Source organism: Misgurnus anguillicaudatus, chromosome 11, assembly GCF_027580225.2.
Source record: "Misgurnus anguillicaudatus chromosome 11, ASM2758022v2, whole genome shotgun sequence".
Taxonomy (NCBI): domain Eukaryota; kingdom Metazoa; phylum Chordata; class Actinopteri; order Cypriniformes; family Cobitidae; genus Misgurnus; species Misgurnus anguillicaudatus.
In genome coordinates, this window is record NC_073347.2 from 33,937,254 (window position 1) to 33,949,261 (window position 12,008).

The window sequence follows — 12,008 nt, forward strand, 5'->3', positions numbered from 1 at the left end:
CCAGCAGGTGTCGCTAGCGTGCTTCGTTTCTCCCATCACTAGAAGGCACTGAAACTGAAGTTCACATGCAGCCAGGTTCAAACAGGACATTCTGTTTTTAAGCAACAAGATGATCAAGTTCAAAGACGATTTTCCCCCAGAAGAGGAATAATTCGCCTTAGGAAAACATGCTGTGTCTTGCTTCAAAAAAGCTGACAAACACTCAGTCATTTAAGAAACAGACTAAAATGCAACCATGTAATTATTGTCTTAATCTTTTTATGTTTAAAGAAATTATGGGCTTAGCTTTACAACATCAAACAGGATGTAAATTGATAAAATTATGAAACGTTTATGCCTTTGGCTACATTATGATTTGCACTTTATCAGTGCCACCCCACATGACTTGGGGTCTTTCAACACTAATGTTAGTAAGTTTATGTGCTTTTGTACCAGAAAATAAAATCACATTTTCTGTTCTGAGGTATTTAGTATTGTTGCACCCTACAATAATGCTTTTTTTACTTTCATTTTAATTGTTGTGATCAGTTCTGAGAGATGAGGGATGGATAATAAAAACTAGTTTCTCAACTAATTTCTCAACCTTCAGTGCACTGCAAAAAATGATTTTAAGAAAAAATTTTCTTAGTATTTTTGCCTTGTTTTCAGTAAAAAATATCAAAAAATTCTTAAATTAAGATGATTTTCCTTGATGAACAAAACGACCCAAGAAAATAAGTCTAGTTTTTATACCAAAAATATCAAATTTAAGTGATTTTGTGCATAAAACATGCACAAAAATCTGCCAATGGGGTAAGCGAAAAAAAATCTTGAACATTTTTCTTAAACACTAAATTCAAGAAAAATTCAACAAAAATGTGCTTACCCCATTGGCAGATTATTTATTTTTTTTTGCCTGTTTTATGCACAAAATCACTTAAATTTGATATTTTTGGTATAAAAACTAGACTTATTTTCTTCATAAAGAAAAAGCATCTTAATTTAAAAAATTTTAGATATTTTTAGACAAAAATACTAAGAATTTATTTTCTTAAAAATCATTTTTTGCAATGCGTACACCGCAAAAAATGACTTTCTTATATTTAAAAATTACTTTCTTATTTAGTATTTTTGTCTTGTTTTGAGTACAAATATCTAAAAATTCCTTAATAAAAATGCATTTTTTTGATGACCAACATAAGAAAATAAGTCTAGTTTTAGACAAAAAAAATATAAAATTTCAGTGAATTTGTGCATAAAACAAGCAAAAAAATCTGCCAATGGGTAAGCAAAAAAAAGTTAACTTTTTTCTTCAACACTTAAGACAAATTTACTTATCTCATTGGCAGTTTTTTACTTGTTTTATGCACAAATTCACTTAAATTTGGTATTTTTTGTCTAAAAATTAGCTCATCAGGAAAATGCATCCTGATTTAAGAATCGTTAGATATTTGTACTGAAAAAAAGACAAAAATACTAAATAAGAAAGTCATTTTTTGCAGTGTACAGGTGTCTACATATCTTCTCGTTCAGTCTTTCTGCAGCTGGAAAAATGTGTCTTAAACACGTGTACCTGTAGGTATGTAAGGAATTTTCTTTCTTTGTTTTTTCATATTTTAGATGCAATGTAATACCTGAAACCCACAGGGCTTGGCTTTAAGTCATTCTCTTAAACATTTGCCCATGTTTGCTGTATGTTTGCTGGGCCAAAGTCAACATTACATTGAGCCTACACACTTAATAATGAATAAACAGGTCTGACCAACAACAATTCACAAGAAACATTCTCTGTCAGGTCTTTATCACATTGTTCATGCTTTCACAAAAGCCTGTTTCTCAGTAAAGGTCCTAGCTTTTATGCTTCTTGCTTTTATGAGCTATGGATTCATTTTTCCTTACAAAAGGGACATTAATGGATTTCTGCTCGTACAGATCATGGGATAGCCAATAGTCCTTTAGGCTAAAAATATACGTTCTCATTTCCCCGTTTCTACGATATTTCTGTCTGTATCCAAAACAACTCAAAACAAAGTCTCAGTCAATGTCAATACCTGTCAGGTTAATAATGCACAGTGCATATTTCTATAACCAGTGCTTCAAGCAACCTAAACTTGTTTATACACAGAAGAATATAAAACCTGAGAAGGGAAATGCCATATCTTGTTATTTAAGGAGGTGTGGTCTGAAAACGAAGGTGAATCTGTCAATCCCTACCTCTTTCTTTATGTTATGTGTTTGCAATATACATCGGCAATACACTTATTCTATTGTTCGTGTAATGAACTAATGATAATATTGATTGAACTACAGTATGTGTTCCCCATGACTTTTTGACCACTGCACTAAACAAATTTTTAACCAAATTTAATTTTTGATCCTCTTTATAATTATGCATACAAACACACATCACATACATTAAAAAAAACATTTAAATATACATTTAAATAGCCATTGTTTTTAAATTTAGCAGCACTGTTACTATTTGCACAAGTAGGAATAGGTAGAGGTAGATTTTCCAAACACAAAACTGGTCACACTTGTAACACAGCTAGTCTGAACCTGCTGTTTTACTTACAATACGGTGGTAAGCATTTCCTTTTTCACATCCACAGTTTATGTGACATGTAATTGCAACATTTGTTAAATAATAAAAACACAAAAGAAGTCTGACATTATTGAACTATCTAGGGATGAACATTAAATGCAAACTGTCAAAGTAATACAATGAGCAGCACACACAGCCAACATTACTTGTACAATCTGTCTATGCTGAAATGAACATTTGTGTAACACATGCATACAGTATTGCATACAGTACAGTTTATTTATTGGACCCTACATATGCTGCATATTCTGAAGACTTGCCAGTTGTCATGTTTTTATGATTTAATTGATAGTTGGCCTTATATATTGGGGCTGCTGATGTGTCAACCTGTAACATGTTAAGGAATTTGTGTACATGGCTTGGGTTGCAAAGTTTCTGGTAAACTTTTCCTGGTAAATTAATCTGGGGGATTTTGGAAATATTCCAAACTTAACAGGAACTTATGGAAATCTTTGGAAATGTATAAACTATATCATGTAAAAACATAAATAAAAATTTTGTTTGTTCATAGGCAGACATGCATGCAAGATAATACGAATTTCGAAGAATCCTGATACTTACATCAAGCCATGGATTTATTTAATAAAGATGACCTCCCATTAGGCTTTGACTTGCCTGTAAACATTTATTCTACTTTGTAAAAAAAACCCTACACTGCAATATTTATCAAATACTGCTATCCATTAAAAAAATCTAAGTATCTATTTCAGTAAGTATCAACCAGCAAGCTCCACTATCTGATATTTCTTTTTTGCTTATCCCAACTATCTGTGTGACAACTTAAACTGCTTATAGAAAGGTGTGAAGATAATATACACAACCGCTTCGTATTTACTTTGTTTCATAACAAGGGTATGATTTTCATGCATGTGCCAGTGTTGCCGTGCAACAGCGATCACACCTGAAATCACATCAGACCTCATTGTTTTTCATGACAGAAGGGCATTAATGTGGCTTTAATTTCTGAAAGAACATTAATTGACCATAACTCCCTATAGTGCAAAAAAGACACACTCCCAAAAACCACAGAGGCGCTCCAAAGTGTCTTTGAAATTTACATAGAAGCCACCGAACCTTATCACCACAAAAATATTTGTATCTATATAGTGTAGTGTAGTGTAGTGTAGTGTAGTGTAGTGTAGTATAGTATAGTATAGTATAGTGTAGTGTAGTGTAGTGTAGTGTAGAGTAGAGTAGTGTAGAGTAGTATAGTATAGTGTAGTGTAGTGTAGTGTAGTGTAGTGTAGAGTAGTGTAGAGTAGTGTAGTGTAGTGTAGTGTAGTGTAGTGTAGTGTAGTGTAGTGTAGTGTAGTGTAGTGTAGAGTAGAGTAGAGTAGTGTAGAGTAGTGTAGAGTAGTGTAGTGTAGTGTAGTTTAGTTTAGTTTAGTTTAGTTTAGTTTAGTTTTTAGTTTAGTTTAGTTTAGTTTAGTTTAGTTTAGTGTAGTGTAGTGTAGTGTAGTGTAGTGTAGTGTAGTGTAGTGTAGTGTAGTATAATATAGTGTAGTGTAGTGTAGTGTAGTGTAGTGTAGTGTAGTGTAGTGTAGTGTAGTGTAGTATAATATAGTGTAGTGTAGTGTAGTGTAGTGTAGTGTAGTGTAGTGTAGTGTAGTGTAGTGTAGAGTAGTGTAGTGTAGTGTAGTGTAGTGTAGTGTAGAGTAGTGTAGTTTAGTTTAGTTTAGTTTAGTTTAGTTTAGTTTAGTTTAGTTTAGTTTAGTTTAGTTTAGTTTAGTTTAGTTTAGTGTAGTGTAGTGTAGTGTAGTGTAGTGTAGTGTAGTGTAGTGTAGTGTAGTGTAGTATAATGTAGTGTAGTGTAGTGTAGTGTAGTGTAGTGTAGTGTAGTGTAGAGTAGAGTAGAGTAGAGTAGAGTAGAGTAGTGTAGAGTAGTGTAGTGTAGTGTAGTTTAGTTTAGTTTAGTTTAGTTTAGTTTAGTTTAGTTTAGTGTAGTGTAGTGTAGTGTAGTGTAGTGTAGTGTAGTGTAGTGTAGTGTAGTGTAGTGTAGTATAATGTAGTGTAGTGTAGTGTAGTGTAGTGTAGTGTAGTGTAGTGTAGTGTAGAGTAGAGTAGAGTAGAGTAGAGTAGAGTAGTGTAGAGTAGTGTAGTGTAGTGTAGTTTAGTTTAGTTTAGTTTAGTTTAGTTTAGTGTAGTGTAGTGTAGTGTAGTGTAGTGTAGTGTAGTGTAGTGTAGTGTAGTGTAGTGTAGTGTAGTGTAGAGTAGAGTAGAGTAGTGTAGAGTAGTGTAGTGTAGTGTAGTGTAGTGTAGTGTAGTGTAGTGTAGTGTAGTGTAGTGTAGTGTAGTTTAGTTTAGTTTAGTTTAGTTTAGTTTAGTTTAGTTTAGTTTAGTTTAGTGTAGTGTAGTGTAGTGTAGTGTAGTGTAGTGTAGTGTAGTGTAGTGTAGTGTAGTGTAGAGTAGTGTAGTGTAGTGTAGTGTAGTGTAGTGTAGTGTAGTGTAGTGTAGTGTAGTGTAGTTTAGTTTAGTTTAGTGTAGTGTAGTGTAGTGTAGTGTAGTGTAGTGTAGTGTAGTGTAGTGTAGTGTAGTGTAGTGTAGTGTAGTGTAGTGTAGTGTAGAGTAGAGTAGAGTAGAGTAGAGTAGAGTAGTGTAGAGTAGTGTAGTGTAGTGTAGTGTAGTGTAGTGTAGTGTAGTTTAGTTTAGTTTAGTTTAGTTTAGTTTAGTTTAGTTTAGTTTAGTTTAGTTTAGTTTAGTTTAGTGTAGTGTAGTGTAGTGTAGTGTAGTGTAGTGTAGTGTAGTGTAGTGTAGTGTAGTGTAGTGTAGTGTAGAGTAGAGTAGAGTAGTGTAGAGTAGTGTAGTGTAGTGTAGTGTAGTGTAGTGTAGTGTAGTGTAGAGTAGTGTAGAGTAGTGTAGTGTAGTGTAGTGTAGTGTAGTGTAGTGTAGTGTAGTGTAGTGTAGTGTAGAGTAGAGTAGAGTAGTGTAGAGTAGTGTAGAGTAGTGTAGTGTAGTGTAGTTTAGTTTAGTTTAGTTTAGTTTAGTTTAGTTTTTAGTTTAGTTTAGTTTAGTTTAGTTTAGTGTAGTGTAGTGTAGTGTAGTGTAGTGTAGTGTAGTGTAGTGTAGTGTAGTGTAGTGTAGTATAATATAGTGTAGTGTAGTGTAGTGTAGTGTAGTGTAGTGTAGTGTAGTGTAGTGTAGTGTAGTATAATATAGTGTAGTGTAGTGTAGTGTAGTGTAGTGTAGTGTAGTGTAGTGTAGTGTAGTGTAGTGTAGTGTAGAGTAGTGTAGTGTAGTGTAGTGTAGTGTAGAGTAGTGTAGTTTAGTTTAGTTTAGTTTAGTTTAGTTTAGTTTAGTTTAGTTTAGTTTAGTTTAGTTTAGTTTAGTTTAGTTTAGTTTAGTTTAGTTTAGTTTAGTGTAGTGTAGTGTAGTGTAGTGTAGTGTAGTGTAGTGTAGTGTAGTGTAGTATAATGTAGTGTAGTGTAGTGTAGTGTAGTGTAGTGTAGTGTAGTGTAGAGTAGAGTAGAGTAGAGTAGAGTAGAGTAGTGTAGAGTAGTGTAGTGTAGTGTAGTTTAGTTTAGTTTAGTTTAGTTTAGTTTAGTGTAGTGTAGTGTAGTGTAGTGTAGTGTAGTGTAGTGTAGTGTAGTGTAGTGTAGTGTAGTGTAGTGTAGAGTAGAGTAGAGTAGTGTAGAGTAGTGTAGTGTAGTGTAGTGTAGTGTAGTGTAGTGTAGTGTAGTGTAGTGTAGTGTAGTGTAGTTTAGTTTAGTTTAGTTTAGTTTAGTTTAGTTTAGTTTAGTTTAGTTTAGTTTAGTTTAGTTTAGTTTAGTTTAGTTTAGTGTAGTGTAGTGTAGTGTAGTGTAGTGTAGTGTAGTGTAGTGTAGTATAATATAGTGTAGTGTAGTGTAGTGTAGTGTAGTGTAGTGTAGTGTAGTGTAGTGTAGTGTAGTGTAGTGTAGTTTAGTTTAGTTTAGTTTAGTTTAGTTTAGTTTAGTTTAGTGTAGTGTAGTGTAGTGTAGTGTAGTGTAGTGTAGTGTAGTGTAGTGTAGTGTAGTGTAGTGTAGTGTAGAGTAGAGTAGAGTAGAGTAGAGTAGAGTAGAGTAGTGTAGAGTAGTGTAGTGTAGTGTAGTGTAGTGTAGTGTAGTGTAGTTTAGTTTAGTTTAGTTTAGTTTAGTTTAGTTTAGTTTAGTTTAGTTTAGTTTAGTTTAGTTTAGTTTAGTGTAGTGTAGTGTAGTGTAGTGTAGTGTAGTGTAGTGTAGTGTAGTGTAGTGTAGTGTAGTGTAGAGTAGTGTAGTGTAGTGTAGTGTAGTGTAGTGTAGTGTAGTGTAGTGTAGTGTAGTGTAGTGTAGTGTAGTGTAGTGTAGTTTAGTTTAGTTTAGTTTAGTTTAGTTTAGTTTAGTTTAGTTTAGTTTAGTTTAGTTTAGTTTAGTTTAGTTTAGTTTAGTGTAGTGTAGTGTAGTGTAGTGTAGTGTAGTGTAGTGTAGTGTAGTGTAGAGTAGTGTAGTGTAGTGTAGTGTAGTGTAGTAGTGTAGTGTAGAGTAGTATAGTATATAGTGTATAGTATATAGTATATAGTGTAGTATAGTATAGAGTAGTATAGTAGGGGTGAGTGGGCCACAAACTAATGCAGGGTTAATTGTAAGACGGCTACTTTACATATTTATACAGGGACGAGCAATCTGTGCTTTTGATCATTTTCTTTTCCTGTCTGAAGATCTTCTGTGAATTTGTGAAAAGTTTTGATGTGTTTTCATTAAGATATTGAACAAAGAGTGTTTTGAAAGCATGCAAGTACATTTCTTCATTTTATGTTTTTTTTTTTCAATTTCTGAGTTGGGTGTGTAAATCAACAAATCCAACCATATATTGTTTCCTAAAACATAACACCGACATGTCAGCAACTCCTAGTAACTGATAGCTGAGATTGAAAACATTTTTACACAGCGGGGTTACAATGAAGCCTCAGGTATACAATGATGAAATGAATGCAATGTAAATACTATTAATCAAAATGATAACTGTTAATACAATATCAGGGGAAATAACTCACAATTATGTTTTTTTGTCTTAATTGGTCAGCCCTTTCAATAAAATCTATTTATATGCATTGATGCATAATACAAGGATGGTTAGATGAAGGTGTAAATATCTATCTATTATTTGCAGATATATAAACAACATCCACCTTTAGTATATAGACAGAATTTTAATAAATGATTTGTGTTTAAACTCAATGTTTTAGCAGGTGTCACAACAAATCCTCTTTTTGTTACAATGAACCCCACCTATGGGATAAGTTGTAACGTTTGCACTCCTGTCACTTTCGGTGTAATTGTACGATAACGATAGGTCCCACAAACAAACATTAAGTGTTCATTTGTAGCAGAGATGTGTGTGTTGATTGTGCCAAAAAATTATTAATCTAACTCAAATATTTTTTGAATGATAGCCAAAGCCAAAAACCGTTACTTTGTTCCCCGCTCTCCCCCATATAGTATAGTAAGTTTTAAATACTAAAATGTATACAATTTATAACTATAAATTATGCAGTAGTTATTAAAGGCTGAACATGTAACATGGTACAAACACTAACTAAATTCATAGTAAAATAAATGCTTAGGCAGCTGTTTAAATGATTAACATGAATTAACTGAAAATGCTCCCCCCGAAAGTTCATTTAAAACGTGAATTCATCAGTATAAGCTATCAATCACAGTAAACACATATGACTTGTCTTTTTAATATGCAGTTTTCTCTTCTAAGTAGAAATTTGAGGTCTACAGGATATGATGTCATTTCACAAGTGCAAGACTGAACAATCCAGCATTGTTTCAACAGATACCGCCTAAAGCATACAATGCATGTTGCGTTATGAGTACAGAGGTTCCTGACCTCATACCTATGAACATTCCAAGTACAAAAGTCACAGCTGCTTCACCTCCCTTTCCCATGTGTTTGTGCCTGTATTTTACACTGTTTGCTGCATGATACACATGCATATCTTAGTTAAATTTCCTATTGTCAGAGAAGCTACTCATTTTACTCATGAAGTTGTAACCATACTGGTCCGAAAAACGTATGCCAAAATGAAAACGATCCTGCAAAGGGAACTCCTTTAAAGAGGGATCATATACATTCCTGACTTCCCCACCCTTTGTTTTCGTTGGAAGGGCAAAGGGGTCATTTCAAATTATAAAGCAATGATGTCACTGCAGATAGCAAAGTAAGGCAAATGCATATGTAGATATGGAAATGTGTGACAAATGCTGTCTGATGCTACGTGCTTTCTGCACTCAAATAATATGCAAATAATGTGCCAGACAGCAGCAAGGCCCATGCAAATGACAACATTTCATATTATTTGCATGCACAAGACAGGTAGGGCTATATGCACCACTAATGCTTATAGAAATAGAGCTGTATTTGTGGTCAGTGCCATTCACACTAAAGCACATCAGGAAAACCTGACACTTTTACACATCTTCAGGTCAACTCCAGGCATCCACTATTGGCCATGCGTAGGAAAATTTTAGGAATTCTATAATAGGGAACTTAAAGGTCCCATGTCTTAAGACTTTTTTAAGATGTTAAATAAATCTTTGATGTCCCCAAAGTACGCATGCGAAGTTCTAGCTCAAAATACCCCACAGATAATTTTTTATAACATGTTAAAATTTAAAAAAAATGTGCCGTTTTTGGGTGTGCACTTTAAAATGCAAATGAGCTGATCTCTGCACTAAATGACAGTGCCGTGGTTGGATAGTGCAGATTAAGGGGCAGTATTTTCCCCCTCTGACATCACAAGGGGAGCCAAATTTCAACAACCTATTTTTTCACATGCTTGCAGAGAATGGTTTACCAAAACTAAGTTACTGGGTTGATCTTTTTCACATTTTCTAGCTTAATAGAAGCACTAGGGACCAAGTTATAGACCAGATTTTCATGATATGTAAGAGTATTTTCATATTTAGTTCATTTTAAAAGAATCAAAGCCAGTTCAGTTAAACCAGAAAAGGTTCACCAGAAAAGAAAAGATCAAAACTTTGGATCTACGGTATTATAGTTTAACTAGCAAATACCAAAATGTGTTTATACAGTAGCTAGAGCTAGTCAGTAAATCAGATATCTAAATGTAACACAATTTAATTGAAAATTAATAGCTGTGATGCTCTTTCTTCTACATTCTGCTAGCCAGTTTTTTTGTCATCATACAGAATTACTGTACCACTAAAAAGTTTGGACACATTACTATTTTTAATGATTTTAAAAGAAACCTCTTATGATTTTTTTAAGGATTTTTGATTAACAGCTTATGATGAAAATAAAATTCAAAGATTGTGCTCCTCCCAATTTAAAAATACTTTGCTGCTTATGTTGTCCATCGATTTTTCTGTATTTTCTCCTGCATTTACGAATGTAAAGCTACTTTGAAACAATTAAACAATTGTGAAAAGCGCTAGATAAATAAAATTGAATTGAATAGATTGAAAAAATTGAATTAAAATATATACAGCCGCACGCAAGCTGCAACCTTATGTCTGAATGATGTCACTGTACATTTCTGAAAGAGATTCTGTTGCAAAGAAGAGTAAAATCTGACCATATCGATATAGATGGTGTATTGTCTCATCCCATATCCCGCTGGGTAAAAACAAAACTCGATATACCACCCAGCCCTAGATAGTATTCTTTTGTCAGTTTCAGAATAAACGTCATCAACATCCATCTAAAAGTAGCCTATGTTTGTATGTTTATGTAATAAATATACTTATTTTTATTGCATGTCTCATTTAAAGAAATAGTTCACACGTTCTCATGTATTTACTCAACCTCATCACATCTCATGACTTTATTTCTTCAGTTGGACACAAACAAAAATCATTTTATATTAAGATGCTGTCATGTAATGATGTGCAAATATGGTGGCACATTGAGTCATTGGTTCTGCTGTGTCTTATGATGAAACATGCATATGACAGTAAGTCACAAGACATGCGAGAGCCAATGAGATTCAACGTTTCCCCCATATGAATTTGAATTTACTACGCTGATCTGTATGTTTCCATGGATGCACAACATATAAAAGCTCAAAATATTAATCATTAATTTCTCACAAATGTGTTGTTTTGAGACAAATATAGAGCCATTGGATGCTTTAATAATGGATGTTAGTGCACATATAAAAATAAATATGTAAAATAAAAATAAAATATATATTTGTTTATGATCAACTGAAATTGGAAATCATTTACCTCTGAGATGGCATAAGGGTGAATTGTTCATATTTGGGTAAACTGTTGCTTTATAAGTGGTTGTTGATAGAGGAGGTTTGCTCACGCAGGTTGTCTGCGGTCTTTAGAGATTCAACTCTGTTCTAGTCAAACATGTTTAACTCTGGGCTATTAACATCTATTGTGAAATCTATTGTGTATTGTGTACTCTTCTGTTGTGTCTACTTCTTACAATAGCTTGTTTCAGGTTTTGTGAAATTTTCCCTCTCACAATGTAAGTCAAATAACACAGACTTTCTAACAAAAGCGGGCAATATATCATATACAGAAGGTACAAAAGCTGTGGATCGTTGTCTAAATATTATATTAGGCATAATGGACTGTGGAAAATGTCAGGTGAGCAGAAACCTACTATATAAATGTGCGGCATTTTGCTAGATCTGAATGAACTGGATTTCAAAAATATTATATATTGTTACTGAATCAACCTGACTACATTGGGTTACACAAACAAGGACATTTTAAACGTTAGATCAGACTGTATAGAGACATGTGAAACAAGCATTTTGCAATGTTTACTGTTGAATGTTAAAGTTCACCTATTTCATTTCTAAAACACAACGTAATTTTGTGTATTTGGTATAATACAATGTGTTCGCGTGGTTTATAAAAAAAACATTATTTTTCCACATATCATGCATTTTTGCAGCTACACATTTCACTCTCTTCCTGAAACGCACGGATTTTAAAAGCTCTGTGTCCGTGATTGGCCAGCTAATCTGTGCGTTGTGATTAGCCTGAATACCTCTGATGTCAGCCGGAAATGTGACGCTCCTTATCATGTTTGAAAGATTCGCTCATAATGCAATGCTAACAGGAGTTAACTTACAGGCTGTGAGTCCAAGCGGGAGGAATTATGATAAAGTCGTTCTTGACAACATCAACAGGCCCAGGAAGTAAACTGTTTCCTACAATCCGTGTGTTTGTTGTAGTCCAAGAAAAGAGATTTACATTGGAGATGTTAACTCGCGTAATCGTTTACTTTGGGGTTTGTACCTTGCATATCATTAACATGTACTACACACTTACACACCGAAGGAAGTGTAAAAATGTGAATCGGACAATAGGTGCTCTTTAAAAATGATCAAATTGAAAGAAGAAATGTATGTTGTGTTGTGAGGTAATGGTGAAAATATATATACTGGTAATATCAGATATAGTAATATAAAACTAGCTGTGTTAAACATGATCAGTTT